The sequence below is a fragment of the Ovis canadensis genome, chromosome 4 (assembly GCF_042477335.2).
Source record: "Ovis canadensis isolate MfBH-ARS-UI-01 breed Bighorn chromosome 4, ARS-UI_OviCan_v2, whole genome shotgun sequence".
Lineage (NCBI taxonomy): Eukaryota > Metazoa > Chordata > Mammalia > Artiodactyla > Bovidae > Ovis > Ovis canadensis.
Genome location: NC_091248.1, coordinates 67,135,053 through 67,156,237, shown reverse-complemented (window position 1 = coordinate 67,156,237; position 21,185 = coordinate 67,135,053). Strand labels below are relative to the sequence as shown.

At 36.8% G+C, this 21,185-nt stretch overlaps 1 protein-coding gene across 2 annotated transcripts in view; it reads right to left on the bottom strand.

The window, feature by feature from the left end:
• Positions 1 to 21,185, bottom strand: part of TFEC (transcription factor EC) — a 224,374-nt gene that overhangs the window by 159,473 nt on the left and 43,716 nt on the right. The window lies entirely within an intron of this gene.

Sequence of the window (21,185 nt, the reverse complement as noted above, 5' to 3'; positions counted from 1 at the left end):
ACGGTTCACATATTGCTGAAGCCTGGCTTGGAGAATTTTGACCATTACTTTACTAGCATGTGAGATGAGTGCAATTGTGTGGTAGTTTGAGCATTCTTTGGCATTGCCTTTCTTTGGAATTGGAATGGAAACTGACCTTTTCCAGTCCTGTGGCCACTGCTGAGTTTTCCAAATTTGCTGGCATATTGAGCGCAGCACTTTCACAGCATCATCTTTCAAGATTTGAAACAGCTCAACTGGAATTCCATCACCTCCACTAGCTTTGTTCATAGTGATGCTTTCTAAGGCCCACTTGACCTCACATTCCAGGATGTCTGGCTCTAGGTGAGTGATCACACCATCGTGATTATCTGGGTCATGAAGATATTTTTTGTACAGTTCTTCCATGTATTCTTGCCACCTCTTCTTAATATCTTCTGCTTCTGTTAGGTCCATACCATTTCTGTCCTTTATCTTGTCTACCTCAATGAAATTAAGCCATGACATGTGGGGCCACCCAAGACGGGTAAGTCATGGTGGAGAGATCTGACAGAATGTGGTCCACTGGAGAAGGGAATGGCAAACCACTTCAGGAGAACCCTTGAGAACCCCATGAACAGTATGAAAAGACAAAATGATAGGATACTGAAAGAGGAACTCCCCAGGTCTGTAGGCACCCAATATGTTACCGGAGATCAGTGGAGAAATAACTCCAGAAAGAATGAAGAGATGGAGCCAAAGCAAAAACAATACCCAGTTGTGGGTGTGACTGGTGATAGAAGCAAGGTCTGATGCTGTAAAGAGCAATATTACATAGGAACCTGGAATGTCAGGTCCATGAATCAAGGCAAATTGGAAGTAGTCAAATGAGATGGCAAGAGTGAACGTCGACATTCTAGGAATCAGCGAACTAAAATGGATTGGAATGAGTGAATTTAACTCAGATGACCATTATATCTACTACTGTGGGCAGGAATCCCTTAGAAGAAATGGAGTAGCCATTATGGTCAACAAAAGAGTCCAAAATGCAGTTCTTGGATGCAATCTCATAAACAACAGAATGATCTCTGTTCATTTCCAAGGCAAACCATTCAATATCACAGTAATCTAAGTCTATGCCCTGACCAGTGACGCTGAAGAAGCTGAAGTGAACCATTCAGTGAAGGCCTACAAGACCTTTTAGAACTAACACCCATAAAAGATGTCCTTTTCATTATAGGGGACTGGAATGCAAAAGTAGGAAGTCAAGAAATACCAGGCAAATTTGGCTTTAGAATACAGAATGAAGCAGGGCAAAGGCTAATAGAGTTTTGCCAAGAGAACACACTGGTCATAGCAAACACCCCCTTCCAACAACACAAGAGAAGACTCTACACATGGACATCACCAGATATTCAACACGGAAATCAGATTGATTATATTCTTTGCAGCCAAAGATGGAGAAGCTCTATACAGTCGGCAAAAACAAGACCAGGAGCTGACTGTGGCTCAGATCATGAACTCCTTATTGCCGAATTCAGACTTAAATTGAAGAAATACATGCATAGGTAGATATAAATTAGGAAGAATACAAGCTCTAAATTTGTTATAGACATAGCCCCACCCAGAAAAAGGTCAATATCAGAAATTTAACTACGTTCACTTAACATGAGATAGATAGAATTTTTAAGATAGTTGCAAAACACAGGGGTTTGTTGTTGTTTTGTTTCATTTTCCTTTTTTCCCCCAAACTGTACAAATTGACAGAATTTATTATAAAGTGAGGTAAGTTTACAAAAGCAAATATCATGAGAGGTATTTAAAAGGATAAAGAACACATTTTAGAACTGCTGAGATAGTTTGGAGATCAACAAAATAATATATGAAGTAGTTTTACATTAAGGAGGTAAAAAGGAACAAATTATCTTGATTCCTGAATATGAGATTATAAATACTACAGAGAATTTGCCTCAACATCTGGTAACCTGGACAATTTTATAAAAATCAGAATTAGTTTTAACTCAGAGGGCTAAGACCAACTGCTGTTAATGAGATCACTTTTTTTTAGTCTAGGACTAGCCTAGCTTTCCAGAGAAGGCAATGGCACCCCACTCCAGCACTCTTGCCTGGAAAATCCCATGGGTGGAGGAGCCTAGTAATGAAGTCCATGGGGTCGCTAAGAGCCGGAAATGACTGAGAGACTACACTTTCACTTTTCACTTTCATGCATTGGAGAAGGAAATGGCAACCCACTCCAGAGTTCTTGCCTGGAGAATCCCAGGGACAGAGGAGCCTGGTGGGCTTCCGTCTATGGGGTCGCACAGAGTCGGACATGACTAAAGCAGCAAGCACTACCATATAATGACAAATGTATTTTAAAATTAAAAATCAGAATACTTTTTTATTGGTATGTAGTAGCTTTAAAGATTACCAAACTTATGGATGGTTTTTCTCTATTCTTATTTTTTATTCAGTGGTCAATTTACTGTTCATTATTACAATAACACCAGTATTATAGAATGAGCTCACCACACCTAACCTTTATGCTGTAAATTGAAGTTAAATTGCTAACTCCCATCAGATGCTAATTAAACTGACTATCACTGATTTTATGTAGCACATTGTGCTTTAAATATATATGCCTGGGATATCTAGCAGATGAATTGCTACTTATAGTTACTAATAATGAGGCTGTTGGTTATTTTTTTTTTCAACTTTAATTAACAGGTGTAATACCCACTTGCAAAGATATCATTAAATTGTATCCAAGATTTATAGAATTTATTATACAAAGTTGGTTACTTAATATTCCTTTTAAAGGTTGACCTTTTCAAAATGCAGTTTAATATTTAACCATAAAACCACTGAATTTTCAAAACTTTGTTGCCTTAGCTCACCTCAAAACCTATTTATTTCTGTGAAATATTTCTGTTTCATTGAAATGAAAAAATATTTCACTAATACCACTATACCAACTGCAAAAAACAAAACAAAAACAAGTGCCTAACTTCTGGTTTGTAGTCCAAATATAAGAAGCTTAGAAGTAGCTTCCTAAAAATAAGTAAAAAGCTGAACAAATTAAAAAATAAACAATTCCTCCTAGATATGTTTAAAACATGAAGTCACAGGAAACTCTTGCCTGCCACCCGAAGTGGAGGGATAGATAAGCAGAATACAAAGAATCACAACTTACTCAAGCAGATATCCATAAGCAGAAACCTCCTTGGGCACCAGAAGCATGGTAGAAACACCTGGACTGTAACTGGTGAATCACTGGAAACTCAGGGAGTACAGGACTGTGGTAAAAGCTCTGAGGGAACCCAGACATAAAGGGATTTCCCACATTCGTGAATTTTACCCCCAGGAGTCCCACCAGGTTCTCACAGTGCATAATCAGAGACAAATGCCCTCCTGCTTCTGCTTTATTTATTTCAAAATAAACTAGAGCATTCTATCATTCTTAACAAGACCTTCCCTCACAAGAGACTACTTTACCAGATCCTAACCTACTGAAGAGAAGGAAACATACACTTCAGCCTCACCTATCCATTCTGTCCCACCAGGATATGTGGAAGTGGAGATTAAGGATGTGTGAAGTGCAGTACAGAGACAAGTTCACCAAAAGACTGGGACCTAATCATAGACTTTAAAATGTTTCCCTTACTCCTACAGCTTACCACTATATTGCTGAAGACATTTTTATAGAAGATTCTTTCATGTAATACATAATGTCCACTTTAAAACAAAAACAAAAAATTATAAGGAATACTAAAGGTGGAAAAAAAAAAGTTCAAGGAGATTAAATGTGTCAGATCCACAATAAAATATGCCAAGGATTTGTTATATAAAGCCAAGAAATTTAAAAAAAAAATTGATTTACATGCTTTAGTAGAAAAAGCAAGCAACATGTAAGAACAGGTAGATAATATAAACAGAGAGGTAGAAGTGCTAAAAAAGAATAAAAAGGAAATGCTTGAAATCAAAAACTGTATCAAAAATAAAGCCATTGACAGAATTGTTACCATACTGGACATAACTTAGAAAAGAATCTCTGCATTTAAGGATATGACCATGTAAACTTCCAAAGTTGTAAAGGAAAGTAGACAAAGGCTGAAAAACCAGAACAGAGTATTCAAGAATTATGGGACAACTACAAAAGGTGTAATGTACATGGTAATGGGAATACCAGGAGAATGAAGAGAAAGAGGAACAGAAGAAATATTTGCAGCAATAATGACTGACATGTTCCCAAAGTTAGACACCAAAATATATATCCAGGAAGCTTACAGAATATCAAGCAGGATAAATGCTTAAAAGACTATACCTAGGCATATCATGTTTCAACTTTAGAAAATCAAAGACAAAGAAAAATCTTGAAAGAAGTCATAGGATAGAAAAACCTTACCTACAAAGGAGCAAAATAAGATTAACATCAACTTCTCTTTAGAAAACATGCAAGCAAAAAAGAGTGAAACATTCAAAGTGTTGGGAGGCAAAAAAACAACAACAACAACAACACCAACCCAGAATCCTATATCCTGTGAAATTATCCTTTAAAGTGAAGACAAAGTAAAGATTTTCTCAGACGAGCAAATATTGAGAAAGTTTGTTGCCAGTAGACCTACCCTGCAAGAAATGTTAAAAGAAGTTCTTAAAAGAGAAGAAAAATTCTATAGGTCAAAAACTCAGATCTATATAAAGAAAGAGCATCAGAGAAGAACTAAGTGAAGGTAAAATAAATCTTTTGCTTTTCTTATTCTTAATTGACCTAACAGAAAACAGTTTATTCAAAATAATAATAACAACAATGTTTTATAATTTTTGTGTATTTATGTGTATGTTTATATGTAAGTGAAATGGATGATAGCAAAGATATAAAGAGCAAGAATAATTAGAACTATTTTGTTATTATAAGGTACTTGCACTACTGTAAAGTGATACAGTGTTATTTGAAAATTGACTTGGATTACTTGCAAATGTGTACTGCAAACTCTAGGTCAAATATTAAAAAAAATTTAAGTATAATGAATATGCTTGAAAAGGAGATGAATTATAATCATATAAAATGCTCAGTGAAAACCACAAATGGTTGGAAAAGTGTGAAAGTGAAAACCAGAAACAAAGAACTAGATGACAAAGAGAAAACAGAAGCAAATATGGTAGATATTAATCCAACTATATTAATAATTACTTTGCCCAACAATGGTTTATATGCATCAATTAAAAAACAGATTTCCAAAGAGGAACAAAAACAAGACCCAACTCTAGGCTGTCTATAAGAAACTCACTTTAAATATAAATAGTATATAAATAATAATATTATATAAATAAATATATAATAAATAAATTTATATTTGTATAATAAACATATAAATAAATAAACATATATATTTATTTACCACCTGAGCTTCCCCAGTGGCTCAGATGGTAAAGAATCCCCCTGCAGTGCCGGAGACCCAGGTTCAATCTCAAGATTGGGAAGATCCTCTGGAAAAGGGAATGGCAACCCACTCCAATATTCTTTCCTGGAGAATTCCATGAATAGAGGAGTCTGGTGGGCTATAGTCCATGGGATCGCAAAGGGTCAGACACAACTGAGTGGCTAACACTTTCACTTCACTTAACATATATCAAAAGTAAATCAATAAAGAAAGATATTCCATACTAACAGTAATCAATAGAAAGTGGGAGTAGCTATACTAATTTTCACCAGAGTAAACTTCAGTCAAGGAAACTTAACAGGGAAGAAGAGAGGTGTTACACAATGAGAAAGGAGTCAATTCTCCAAGAAAATATAGCAATCCTTAAAATAGAATACATGAGGCAAAAACTGATGAGTTTCAAGGAGTAACAGATAAATACACTATTATAGTTGCAGATTTTAACATCCCACAATCAGAAGTGGAAAGATCCAGGCAAGCAGAAAATCACTAAAAACATCAGTTCAGTTCAGTTCAGTCGTGTCCAACTCTTTGCGACCCCATGAATCGCAGCACACCAGGCCTCCCTGTCCATCACCATCTGCCGGAGTTCACTCAAATTCATGTCTATTGAGTCAGTGATGCCATCCAGCCATCTCATTCTCTGTCATCCTTTCCCTCCTGCCCCTAATCCCTCCCAGCATCAGAGTCTTTTCCAATGAGTGAACTGTTCGCATGAGGTGGCTAAAGTACTGGAATTTCAGCTTTAGCATCAGTCCTTCCAAAGAACACCCAGGGCTGATCTCCTTCAGAATGTACTGGTTGGATCTCCTTGCAGTTCAAGGGACTCTCAAGAGTCTTCTTTTGAACTCAATAATACTACCCATTGCCTGGATATAGTGGACATCTGTAGGGTACTCCATCAACAATAGCAGAATGTTCATTTTTCTCAGGCTCACATGGGACATTTACCAATATCTGGACCATAAAACACATCTTAACAAGTTTAACAGAATAGAAATCATACAATGTATTTCCTCAGATCACAGTGAATTTAAACTAAAAATCAACAAAAGAAAGATAGTGTGAAATCCCCAAAAACTTAGAGATTAAGCAACATGCTTCTAAATAATACATGAATCAAAGAGGAAAATTCAAGAACAAGTAAAAAAATATTTCAAGCTAAATGAAAATAAGCTTCAGTTCAGTTCAGTCGCTCAATCGTGTCCGACTCTTTGCGACCCCATGAATAGCAGCACGCCAGGCCTCCCTGTCCATCACCAACTCCCGGAGTTCACTCAGGCTCACATCCATCGAGTCAGTGATGCCATCTAGCCATCTCATCCTCTGTCGTCCCCTTCTCCTCCTGCCCCCAATCCCTACCAGCATCAGAGTCTTTTCCAATGAGTCAACCCTTCTCATGAGGTGGCCAAAGTACTGGAGTTTCAGCTTTAGCATCATTCCTTCCAAAGAACACCCAGGGCTGATCTCCTTCAGAATGGACTGGTTGGATCTCCTTGCAGTCTAAGGGACTCATATAGTTTATCAAAATTTATGGGATGCCGTGAAAGCAGTGATTATGCAATACTAAGTTGCTTCAGTTGTGTCCAAATCTTTGCAACCCCTCGGACTGCAGCCCACCAGGCTCTTCTGTCCGTGGGATTCTCCAGGCAAGAATACTGGAGTGGGTTGCCATTTCCTTTTCCAAGCAGTGCTTAGAGGGAAATACATAGCATTGAATGAGGAGACTAAAAAAAATCTAAAATCAATAATCTAAGGGAAATTTTAAAAAGAAGAGCAAATTAAATCCAAAGTAACCAAAAGAAAATAAGTAATAAGTTAGAGCTAAAATCAGTGAAATTGAGAATAAGAAATCAACAGAGGAAAAAAATCAATAAAAACAACAGCTGATTATTTGAAGATATGAACAAAAGCAATAAGCGAAAGAGAAAGACACAAAAAGAGAAAGGCACGATTACCAATATCAAAAATGAGAGAGAAACATTACTAGAGAGCTGATAGACATAAAAAGGCAATAAATACTATAAAAACTCTATAAGCAAATTTGATAACCTAGATTAAATAGACTGATTTCTTGAAAGACATAATTTGCAAAAACTCACATAAGAAGAAATAGACAATCTGAATAGACCCATATCCATTAAATGAATTGAATTGATAATAACCTTCCAAAATAGAAAGCATGAGGCCTAGATGTGCTCACTGGTAAATTCTACCAAATATTTAAGAAAGAAATTATACCAATTCTCTACAATTTCATCCAGAAGACAGAAGCAGAGGACTATTTCCTAACTCATTGTATAAGGATGGCATTACCCAAAGAAGACAATTCAAGAAAAGAAAACTATAGATAAATATCTCTTATGAACATAAATGAAAAAATTTTCAACAAAATATTAGCAAATTAAATCCAACAATGCATACAAATAATTATACTTTGTGACCAAGCGCAATTTAACCCATGTACACAAAGCTGGTTCAACATTTGAAAATCAATTAATGTAGCCTATCATTTTAAGGCTGAAGAAGAAAAATCAGATAATCATATCAATGGTTGCAAAAAGACATTTGACAAAATATAACACCCTTTCATGATAAAAGTTTTAGCAAACTAAGAACAAAGAGGAGTTTCCTTAACCTGATAAAAAAAAAATCTACACAAAATCTGCAGCTAATATCATACTTAATGGTGAGAAACTCAAAGCTTTCTCACTAAGATCATAAACAAACCAAGGATATTCCCTTTTACAAATGCTTTCCAGCATCTTCCCAGATGTCCTAGAAAATGCAAGGGTCATATAACCAATAAGACATAGTAATCCTACATGAGTATCAAAATACATGAAACAAAAACTAACAGAACCAAAAAGAAGAGAAGACAAATCAATTTAACGAGTGATTTCAACACTCCATATCTGTTATAAAATTGAATTTCTGAATTAAAAACTTACAAAAAAATAATCTCTAAACCCAGATGGCTTCAGTGGAGAAATCCGCAAACAATAAGTAAGAATTGTGGCATAGTGGTAAAGATTCTGCCTGCCAGTGCAAAAGGTGCAGAAGACGCAGGTTCGATCTCCAGGTCAGGAGGATCCCCTGGAGTAGAAAATGGCAACCCACTCCAGAATCCTTGACTGGGAAATCCCATGGACAGAGGAGACTGGTGGGCTATATAGTCCATGGGGCTGCAAAGAGTCAAACATGACTGAGCATTTATAACAGTACAACAACCAGCTACATAATCTCTTCTGGATAACAGATGAGAAAGTAATATTTTCAAATTCTTATTACAAAGTCAGTATTATCCTGATATTGAAGTCAGATAAAAACAATAGAGAAAGAGAGAGGGGAAGGAAGAAAGGAAGGAGAGATCCTGGGCTTAGCCATGTTGGGTTGGCCAATGAGACATCATGCAGAACAGAAGTTTAAAATAACTTTCACATTAAGGCTGACCCAGTCTCTTCCTACTTTAAGAACCCTGCTAGGTACGAAGAAGCCAAGTTATCCTGCTAAAGACAGCCAATACCAACAACCAGACTCTTGAGTGAGGGTGTCTTAAACATCAATCCCCAGGACAGTCACCAGGTGCTATGCAAAATTAGCAGCAAAGGAATCACTAAAATGAACTGCCCATATTGCTGACCCAGAGAATCATAACGAGGTAAAATAGTTGGTTTTGACCACTAATTTTCACAGCAGTAGGTATTGCAACACACAAAACTGATATAGCCTATTATCACTAAATGATTAAATCTTATTTAAATGTATGTAAATGAGTTGATTTAATTATGTAATTGAGTACTTTTGACTTTAATTTTGAAGGCAGAAGGCACTTCACAGTTAATACAGTCTAACCTTTTAAAATTTGAAGTTGTTCATAGTGTTATGAGGATCACCAAAGAGAGTAACAATATCAATGTAGATTTGGGAAATTGAATTAAGCGTGAATTTATTCAGGACCCACCTTACATAACATATTTTTAATTTGCCACTACTGATTTTGGCTTCAAATTCTGCCTGCTTTCTGTATATCAAATGGCTAAAGATCAATAAATTGGCAGAGTTTACTCAGAACCAATGAATATAAGGTTTACCAATTATACCTTAATACAAACATTCAAGTCTCAAAGCACTGTGGACTTCTACTGTCTTTCTTATCATCTTTTGAAATAGTTTAAAGAACAAGAACTAATTGCCAAACATGGAGGTCAACACTAAAAAGATTAAAATGTTCATCTGTCATTGTAATTGTGCCAAATAATGTTATTAAGAGTAATTGGTGGAATTTATTATTCAAGTTATTATTTAGGTCAATCTAGTAAGAACATTAATATGAAAAAAATCTCCTTTTCACCATCTTTGCTACAATAAACATTAAAATATGCCAATCTTCATGCTTTAGGGCATAATTTGGTTACCAGCTGGGGTCAGGAAGAAATTTTCCCCATAGTATAGTATTGCCAATTATCATAGGTGTAGAGAGAACAAGAGAAAGAGTCAGGGGGTTACATGACCCTCTAAAGCATCTGGTATTGGATGCTTTCTGAGTGAGAATTCAGGACAAGATGAAACATTCAATTGTTCCTGTGTATGTCAATTCCGATATTCCTATGAGCTGCCAATATGACATTGCTGCCACAAGGGAGGGATTTCTTACAGAACAGATGTCACTTACAGTATTATGTGGGCTATCTATCTCAACAAATAATTGCTTGGCACTTCTGCCCTATGGCAAGGGTCTGAAAACATGTTAGGGTGGGAACACACCATACAAGCAGATGGGCGTACATAAAGAAAGAACAAGAGCACGCTGAGTCTGAAATGCATGCGTAAAAGCCAGATGGGGGCACTGAAGCAGATGTCTTTCCTTATCTGCAGCAACTAAAGCCCAAGATCCGAATTTTCCAGCTATTAGTTATTTAGAAGTTCTATTCTAAAATGTCTTTAGATGAAAATGTATTACATAAGACTTCAATTTATTGAAATCAAGAAACTTCATCTTTTTGATATAAATGGCAATTTCCATTTGAAATGAATGCATTTTGCTGTAGGCCTGAAACTGATGTGCCAACACCAGTGCCCGTCCTTTCAGCCCTCCTCTCCAAAAAAAGAGGAAAAAACTAAGCTGGGATAAGAGGAGGGACACAAAGACTAACAATGAATGACAAAGTACAATTGAGATGAGACTTGCCTGAGAAAGACAGCAAGAGAGGGGAAAAAGTTCTTTTAAAATATCAATAAGGGAATCAAAGAAATCAAGATCCTTTTTCTGATAAAAGGGGAAAAGTTAATAACAGTGAAGAAAGAAGGCAATTGCAGTATGCTCCAACTGTAACGGAAGAAAAGAAGATGAAGGTAGAATCAGAAAGTAACCATTTTAAATAAATTTAACATATATGTAGCTTTCACATTTCAAGGGTTAAAGTTTTAAAATTATTTAAACTATTTGCCTCAATAGCAGACCTAATTGACTGTCTAAATAATTAGTTGGAGAAAGAGGAGAAATGTTTCTGTTCACAAGAACCAGAAAAGCAATTTTTACTTTTAAAATAGCATTGACTGCAGAAAAAAGGGGCTTCCCTGATGGCTCAGAGATAAAGAATCTGCCTGATATACAGGAGACCCCAGTTTGAGCTTGGGGCTAGAGTGGGGAACCATAGTAAATATAGTATAAATTATTAACAGGAATCAAGTGAAATCTCAGAATTACAAAATGCTTCAGGATGTTACAGATAAATTTCTATGAGTATAATTAGACACAAGTAATAAGTACTTAGAAAATTTGGGGACCAAAGTAATTTGGCCATTCAATATTGTCTGAAAACTCTGAGTTAACATTTGTTCATGTATTAGAGCAGATCCAAAGATGATTCTTAAAGAAAATTCTAAGGTTTGCTTGCTGGTATCCCTTTGTATGTAATTTAACTTTTAGAAATATAATTTTTATCATGAGATATTAATCCTACCATGTTCATTTGTTTCCAAAGTTTAATCATCCATCCACAATTGTCTATATGGAAAAACAGGATACAAAGTCCTTATTTGAGACTATAATCTCAAAATTTTATTTTATCTATAGTCCAGTTGAAATAATGTAGGGGCATGTGGGGAAGTTGCCTAAGGATCAACAATACACTCTTCAGAGGACTCAAAGCCAGAAAGGTAAGAGGAATTAAGACAGGCCGTCATCTCCAGGCCACTTAAATAGTTTAGATTTTATCTTAAAAAGAATGAGAAGTCACTGAAAAGCTTTCCTTGGGCATGTGCTTGGGAGAAGGGTATCCCAGTCACCCTTACACCATGATAAATCCCTGGGAATACATGGTAGGGAAACATTGGGGAGCAGCATGACAGGAAGCAAGGACACAAATGTGGAGCACTGGAGTAACACTGATGAGAAATGATGACCTTACAGGATTGCGGCTGCAGCAATAGAGGACGGGAGCAGTTTGAAAACTATTTATGAGGGAGACTCAACAGTATAAGGAAGACTCAGGCAGTAATTTGCAATAACAGAGATGAAAGAGAGAGAGGATGTAAGGATGACCTCTGTTTAAGGCTTGAGCAAGGGCATGGAAAGGTATTCCAGTTATGAAATACAAAATTCTGAAGATGGAGCAGGGTCTTTGTTTTGGTTTTTTGTGAACGCATTGGGATAAACTACTAATACAGTTGGATTAAGTTTGAAGAGGTATCCAGATAAAAGCAGTTGGATGTTTGGATGGGTAGCTCAGAGGAGGGCTGTAAATTGAAGACAAATATTTTTAGGCAAGCAGCATTTACTTTATTGAAACCATGGTAGCAGTTACATTTGCCTCAGGATGATGTGAAAAGAGAGAAGCAATGAATCTCAAAAACATTTTCAAGGGAAACAATTTATTAAACAAATATTTTGTAAGCACCTACTCTGTTCTAATCCCCAGAACTGCATCTATAACACAAATAAGGTCCATTCACTCATGTAACATATATTTTCAATGATTGAGCCAGTTAAACAGTAAATAAATAAGAGTGAAAATCTCCAACATGATAGATACTCTGAGGATTTGTATAGAAAATAAAACAGCACATGGTGATAACAAATGCCCGAAAGATAGTGGAACACTTTAAAGGAGAGATGAGAAGACACAGGACGCAAAGGAAAGCAGGAGAGAAGGGCCGGGGCCCCAGGGAGATGGGGAAAGAACAGGAATAGGTTCTTTATGGACAGAGAGAAGCTGCTGCAATTCAGAAGCCAACCAAGATGCAGAAAACAGATAGGTTTCTCTCTAATAAAACCACAAGAAAGTAAAAAAGTTTCTCTGCCCATACTGCTGCTTACACAGCATGCAATCAAGCTGGACATGTCTCAATAAAGTTGTAGAAAAAAAGTGCCTTGAATCTAAACTCTAGAAAGTTAAAAGGAAGCTAAAGTGGAATTGGGAACTGTTGAATCTAGTGAGCTAAAACAATTAACAAAACACCAAGGTGAGACCTTTCCTTAATATAGTTATGTATTAATATTAAAAGTGTAATTTGGAATGGAAATGCAGACTATTCCTGCTTTTCTCAATTATTCATGTTTGATATTTCACTCACAGGATTAGTTACCACATCTAGACACCATGATTTATCTATTAGAAGCTACTGAAATAATTAGCCTCTGTATATCCTGGACTTACATATTTAAGAAGTAATTTTTAATGATGATAGCTGTGTTGCCATTAGAATCAGCAAAACAAATTTATAGGTTGAACACATATTATTTTAAAACTCTAACAAAATTTTTTGGTTAATCCCCCTGATGCAATCTCAAGTAGCTATGAGAAATTTGAAGATTCCTTGGAATTTGAAATCAGAATAATTTGAAACCATAATAACTTATTAAAAGCTTCAAAAGGAGACATACAAGGAAAAGTTGAAAATGGACAACAGTATTCACCTTTATGGAGGAAGATTGTAACATTAAAGGTGACCTATCTTCTATGTTTCAAGATAAGTAAAAGGAAATTAGGCTAAACTTACAGGCCAATCAAAGTGAATAAAAACATTAATATTATAATTTCTATAGATGCCACAATATATTATGCAACACTCTCTCTGCTTCATTACCTAAATCAAGAGAGGCCCTGAAAAGGAGGAATCGTAAGAATCATCGTGCCAAACTATCTCATACCTGAGGTCTTCAAGAGAACAGATGTCTCCCATTCTTGCGCCCTTTGGCTTCAGTGAGCCATTCTACTCCGTTAGTAAGCTTTTGAGCTATGAAGATATTTCACAGGGTATTAGATGCTACTATTCTCAGGTGTATACTAAGTGCTATTCAGAAAATACCATGGGGATTGGGTGTCTTCTTGAGACTTATGAAGTTGATCATAACTTGGATGAACTTAGTTAAGCCACAGCTACCATTTCAGTTCATCCATTACTCATAATCAGATAGCAGTAGCTCCTATTGCTCAGGTGCAACCATTCTTTCCTCACATTTAAACAAAAGGGAACTTTGTAGAAAACATCTCCCCACTCTGGTCAAAAACATATTTTTATAAACAGTGCATCAGTTCAGTTTAGTCGCTCAGATGTGTCTGACTCTTTGCGACCCCATGGACTGCAGCACACCAGTCCATGTCTATCACACTTCCATGTCTATCACCAACTGCCAGAGCTTGCTCAAACTCACTGTCCAACTAAACAGCGTATAGTTCTCCCTTTATGTTTGCAGCTGTTCAGTTTCTGTAATTTCTATCCCTTTCATCAACACTAGAGGCGGAGGGGCCTTTAGAGTATGTTGGGTATAATATACAGGCCACTCGATATCATTTCTTTTTTAAGTCTGAGTTTTATTAGGGAAAAAGAGAAAGGTTTTAAGAAGTTTTTGAAATAGGTAACTTCAATAATTTCTTCAGCATAAATGTAAATGAAATCTATGTCTGGAGGAAATGGCTAAATCCTATAGGTTATTTAACAAATTTAGAACATCCAAAGTAAAACTGGAGAAAATGATCTAAGCGTGAAAGATTTAGCAACTGATTCTGTGATTGGATTTTTGGTTTTTTAGCCTTTTCTTTTTTTCTTTAAGTTTTACCTCTGCATCAGAGTTAATATAGAGCTTCCCAAGTGACACTAGTAGTAAAGAATCTGCCTGTCAATTCAGGAGATACAAGAGATGTGTGTTCGATCCCTGGGTCAGGAAGACCCCCAGAGGACATGGCAACCCATTCCAATATTCTTGCCTGGGAAATCTCATGGACAGAAGAGCCTGGCAGGCTATAGTCTATGGGGTCTCAGAGTTTGACATGACTGAATACAGCACAGCACAGCCAACAGAATTAATATCCTTGATACACACCTCTTGTGGATTTTTCATTTTTTGTATCCCAGCTTCTTTCCCTGCAGCCCTCCTGCCCTATGACTCCAGAGAAAAGTAAAGACAAATGCCAACACTAGAAAAATGAAGACATAGGAAGTTCTTGGCAGATCAAGCTAAAAGTAATATGTTTTCACCAAAAGAAAAAAATATATATAGTAAGAGGACAAAAGGAGACAAGATGACAAATATGAGGGTCCTAATTCCCTATTCTGAGACAACACCATTTTTGTGCATGCAGTGAAGTGTTAGAGAGAAGAAACATAAACAAGAGGGATTTTGCTTCATCTTCCATTTGTGATAGTGTTAAGTCACCACAGCCGATCAGAAATGATGACTTGACAAATATTCCAGCAGATCCCTAGGCTCTGTGACTGATGTCCAAGGTCCACTGGCATTGACCATTGATGCTGCTTCTTCTGGAGGCAGATCATGAATCTAATTATCTCCAGCTTGGTAGTGGGAGCTAACAGGAAGCCTAGTAGCCATGCCAAGCAAAGAGCATCAGGGAGGAAGTTACCCAGGTTAGAGAGTTAAATTTTTTCCCAGTAAAATTAGCCATCTCCTCCTCTCCATCTATTAACATTCACAACCACCCAGTAAAATACAATATTGGGAGTAAGAAATTCAAGGAAAATGTTAAATCATTATGGAAAACAAAAGAGTATGGTTTTCTCATAGTTTTTATTCTCTCTACAAGTTATCAACAAAGTCAAATTGACAATCTAAGAGGATAAACGCTGAGAAAGATTGAAGGCAAAAGGTGAAGAGGGCAACAGAGGATGAGACAATTTGATAGCATCACTGACTCATTGGACATAAATTTGAGCAAACTCTGGTAGACAGTGTAGGATAGAGAAGCCTGGCATGCTGCAGTCCATGGGGTTGCAAAAAGTCGGGCATGACTTAGCAACTGAAAAACAACAACAAAGAGGACAGAGATTTTCACTTAGACTCTCTACATTCACATTCAGCACAGGATTGGCTCATGACAGTGCTTAGAAACAAATAATTGTTCTACTTTAAAGAACACTCTGGTTCACATACCTTAAAAGAGCCATATTTCATTCCTTAAAATAAATTATAAATATTTCTTGAAACTTATATTAAATATGTTAAGAAGCCTCATAGTATTTAAAATGCATTTAGCACAGTATGAGTCACTAAAGTTTAGCTATTTTACAGTAGTGTGCTTCAACATTTAAAAAGTCAAAAGTGTGCTCTGACTGATGACGTCAAACAGAGCTTCAAAGTGGGAAGGCCTTCATAAAGTCAGACAAAGATCTGATCCTCAGCTATTTAAACCCAGGAATTAAATTTTTATCACATAATGAAGCATTGATCAGTCTCTGAGACACTAGCACATGCTAACAAAAGCCGAAGTTGACAAAATGGGCTCATTGTATAAGGTGTGCCTGTCCATATATTATTTATATAAAATCTAAAAACTATCCAATACATTTTTATTTTTAGCTCTTTTCCTTTCAGAAGTTGGTCCTATTTTCAGTCAGAAACAGAATTTTCTACCTTAGATAAATAACAAATGTTTAAGAAATATAAAATATATCTGGCTCAAACCAGCCTCATATATTCAAAACAAATTTGACAGACCTCAGCTTAATGGACAAAATTAGACAAAGCCCCCTATGCTGAAGATGTGAGTTAACAAATATAGTCAGTTAATGTGTTTACGGGTAGAAAATTAACTTTGGTAACAAGAATGGTTACCATAATGGCCTGTGTTAATAGCCACAAACTGGAATAACTGCCTGACTCATAGTAATTTCTGGAGCCATGTCTGTAAAGTGCCCCTGTCCTTATTCTAATAACATATTGTTCCTTCCATCTCTCCCTACAGCCACAAAAGTGAATACCTGACTTATGAAAACTGATCATATCATCACCATCACCTTAATGATCAGGTCAAGTGGGGAAATGAGATCCCAGCAAATTTTTATCTGAAAATTTTCACACTGGAGCTGAGTAATTAAAATAAGCCTCTATTTTCCTATGTGACAAGTTGTGAGGATGTGGGCCTAAACAGAATGAAACCCACACAGTGTGCTGCAAGGAGGAGTTGGCAATGTGCAGAGAAAAATACAGATGAGAAATGAACACTCCTTACCAGTATTTGAAGTTTCTTAAGAGAATTCCATGGACAGAGGAGCCTGGAGAGCTACAGTCCATGGGCTCGCAAAGGGTCAGACATGACTGAGCAACAAATACTTTCACTTTTTCTTTCAATAGTATTCTGTTACAGTCACCTCTGATATCAGCTAGCCTTCCTAGTAATAGCAGTCAACATATTATCTTTGTGACTTAATCTACTTCCAACTGGGTTGTTCCTACTGGACATCACCTGAGTCTTCACTAATAAAGCTAGTGAGAAAGTGGTAAACCTCAACCAGATGGACAAATAATAACTGCCAACAATGTAATGGTCATAAAACAATAACATTTTTTCTAAATGTACAATTTTGAGCTAATTTCTTAAAATCTCTGAGCCTCAGTTTATTACCTGAAAAATAAGGCTCATAGCTACGCTACTGGATTATCAAAAAATAAAGAATAATGTTGGAAAGTATTAGCAGGGTGCTTCTTGAAAAGTGCTAAAATTTTAGGTTTATGAAAGAGGATTTGAGGATAATAATGAAGATTACCTGAAAAGATAAAGATTATAGGACTCAAAAAAAAAAGATTATAGAACTCAGAATCTTGTGTAATTTTTATATTAAAAGATGCCCAATTATACATATTTTAGAAAAGAAAGTTACACGAACTAAAAAGAGAAGCATAATATAGCCAGCAATAATTATAAACAAAATATCTCCATTATGTTTTTGCAACAAATAAGCATTTATGGTCAAGCTTTCCCTGAAGTTAATGAAATAGTCTTACTTTTAATAGATTTAACATAAAAACAAGCAAATGTGATTAATATAGTTATTCCCTGAGAATGGAGCAATCCTTTTAGGCCCAACTCAAATGCCTCCACATTAATAAAGCCTTTCATGATGTCACCAAATCTATGTACAATTATAAGACACCAAAGCTATGGTACTTTAGCTTTTCATTGTATTTATGTATTTACCTTCTACATTTATAAAATCTACATAGCAGCAAGGTCTCTCTTTTTCATATTTGTACACTATAACTATAGCTCAAGAACTTGGTCAAAAGTAGCTGTTCAAATATTAAACTGAACTCTAGAAGTTTACTGGGAGTCAGAAGAAATGGTTTTCTGTCTTGCCTCTGTCATTGATTCAGTGTTTTCCTTTTTAAAAGTCACTAGCCGGGAGAAGGCAATGGCACGCCACTCCAGTGCTCTTGCCTGGCAAGTCCCATGGACGGAGTTGCCTGGTGGGCTGCAGTCCATGGGGTCGCTAGGAGTCGGACACGACTGAGCAACTTCACTTTCACTTTTCACTTTCATTCATTGGAGAAGAAAATGGCAACCCACTCCAGTGTTCTTGCCTGGAGAATCCCAGGGACGGCGGAGCCTGGTGGGCTGCAGTCCATGGGGTCACACAGAGTCGGACACGACTGAAGCGACTCAGCAGCAGCAGCAGCAGCAGCCTTATAGTCATACACTCACTGCAATGGACTTCAAAGTTAGGTACTTTAACCTCCTACTTCAGTGCTAAAATTCCATCTAAAATGCATTTGCTAGGTTTGCACTCTAAGATAGACACTGTACAAAAAGTAATTTTCAAAATTCAGAACCACTTTTTCACATAATTATTATTTCAAATTGAACAATTCAACAAAGCAACTCTTTAAAAGACCCAATATCATAGTCAGCAATAAAGACCCAGAATTTCAACTCAAAGATGGCATCCTTTCTTTACACTTTAGCACTTACTTGTGTTTTAAAGTCTTCAAATGACTTGAGAAAGCTTATCACTTCTTAATAAAGTTCCTATTCACATGGCACAGCTCACCAATTGGTTTACATTGCCAAATAAGATGATATCGCAACTTCTTTGTATAGTATAAAATGCTCCAAAATATCAAGTAGCAACATTATCCAGATGGTGACTGCAGCCATGAAATTAAAAGACGCTTACTCCTTGGAAGAAAAGTTATGACCAACCTAGATAGTATATTCAAAAGCAGAGACATTACTTTGCCAACTAAGGTCCGTCTAGTCAAGGCTATGGTTTTTCCTGTGGTCATGTATGGATGTGAGAGTTGGACTGTGAAGAAAGCTGAGCACCGAAGAATTGATGCTTTTGAACTGTGGTGTTGGAGAAGACTCTTGAGAGTCCCTTGGATTGCAAGGAGATCCAACCAGTCCATTCTAAAGGAGATCAGCTCTGGGATTTCATTGGAAGGAAGATGCTAAAGCTGAAACTCCAGTACTTTGGCCACCTCATGAGAAGGGTTGACTCATGGGAAAAGACTGATGCTGGGAGGGATTGGGGGCAGGAGCAGAAGGGGACAACAGAGGATGAGATGGTTGGATGGCATCACAGACTCGATGGACGTGAGTCTGATTGAACTCCGGGAGATGGTGATGGACAGGGAGGCCTGGCGTGCTGTGATTCATGAGGTTGCAAAGAGTCGGACACAACTGAGCGACTGAACTGAACTGAACATTATCCAGAAAAACATCTATTTCTGCTTTACTGACTATGCCAAAGCTTTTGACTGTGTGAATCACAACAAACTGTGGAAAATTCTTAAAGAGATATGAATACCAGACCACCTGACCTGCCTCCTGAGAAATCTGTATGCATGTCAGGAAGCAACAGTTAGAGCTGGACATGCAACAACAGACTGGTTCCAAATTGGGAAAGGAATACCTCAAGGCTGTATCTTGTCACTCGGCTTATTTAACTTATATGCAGAGTACATCATGAGAAATGCTGGACTGGATGAAGAACACGCTGGAATCAAGATTGCCAGGAAAAATATCAATAACCTTACATATGCAGATGACACCACACTTATGGAAGAAAGTGAAGAAGAACTAAAAAGCCTCTTGATGAAAGTGAGTGAGGAGAGTGAAAAAGTTGGTTTAAAACTCAACATTCAGAAAACTAATATCATGGTATCTTGTCCCATCACTTTATGGCAAATAGATGGGGAAACAGTGGAAACAGTGACAGGCTTTAATTTGGGGGGCTCCAAAATCACTGCAGATGGTGACTGCAGCATGAAATTAAAAGACACTTGCTCCTTGGAAGAAAAGCTATGACAAACCTAGACAGCATATTAAAAAGCAGAGACATCACTTTGCCAACAAAGGTCCATCTAGTCAAAGCTATGGTTTTCCAGTAGTCATGTATGGATGTTGAGAGTTGGTCTATAAAGAAAGCTGAGCACCAAAGAATTTATGCTTTTGAACTATGGTGTTGAAGAAAACTTGAGAGTCCCTTGGACAGCAAGGAGATCCAACCAGTCCATCCTAAAGGAAATTAGTCCTGAATATTCATTGGAAGGACTGATGCTGAAGCTGAAACTCCAATTCTTTGCCCACCTGATGCGAAGAACTGACTCATTCAAAAAGACCCTGATGCTGGGAAAGATTGAAGGTGGGAGGAGAAGGGGACGAGACAACAGAGATTGAGATGGTTGGATGACATCACCAACTCAGTAAACATGAGTTTGAGTAAACTCCGAGAGTTGGTGATGGACAGGGAGGCCTGGCTCCTGTAGTCCAGGGGGTCGCAAAGAGTTCAACACGACTGAGCGATTGAACTGAACTGAACTGAGCATTATCTTAATGATAATGTTTATTATAATGATGATGATAGGAAATAGTTTGAATGCTTTTTTGCCTTAATATTTACATGCTGCTAAATAAACCATTACTGGGAATTGAGGGGAGGCTCTGAATTTTTATCCTTATTTTCCCCTCAATTTTTGAGGACAATTTAAATGTATGAATTTAAAAGTAGGTGATTACCTACTACATTTACTTAGAAATCATAGCTATATATGTATTAAGATATATAGCTTGAAAAAGGATGGTAACTGACTTGAAGAAAAGTCTCTGAAGCATTGGTTTGTATGAAAATGGTATGTGGAATTGTGTGTGCGGCCCTGGCTTCCTGGCTGAACTGAAGTCTCCTCTCCTTTTCTCCTAACTGCTCTTACACTTAAAATTGGAGTTTGCTCAAAGTTTGTAACATATTTTTCTCTTCTTTTCACTATTAATGATTTGCAACTGAAAAGAAAAAAAAAGAAGCTCTGCCAAAAACATGCACAAAAATATTTTCTTTTATCACCTGAGATTATATATCCTTAATCTAGTAAATGATAGGGGAAGCATCTGAAATAGAAAACAAACACATTCTTTAATGGCTATGGTTCACCCATAAAGATGCAATTCTTAATGCTCAAGTTAAAAAAAAAAGAAGAAGAAGAAGAAGATGAGAAGAAACAGTTGGCATTCAGCTAACAATTGTGTTTGGAGATTTGCGCCTGACTTTGTT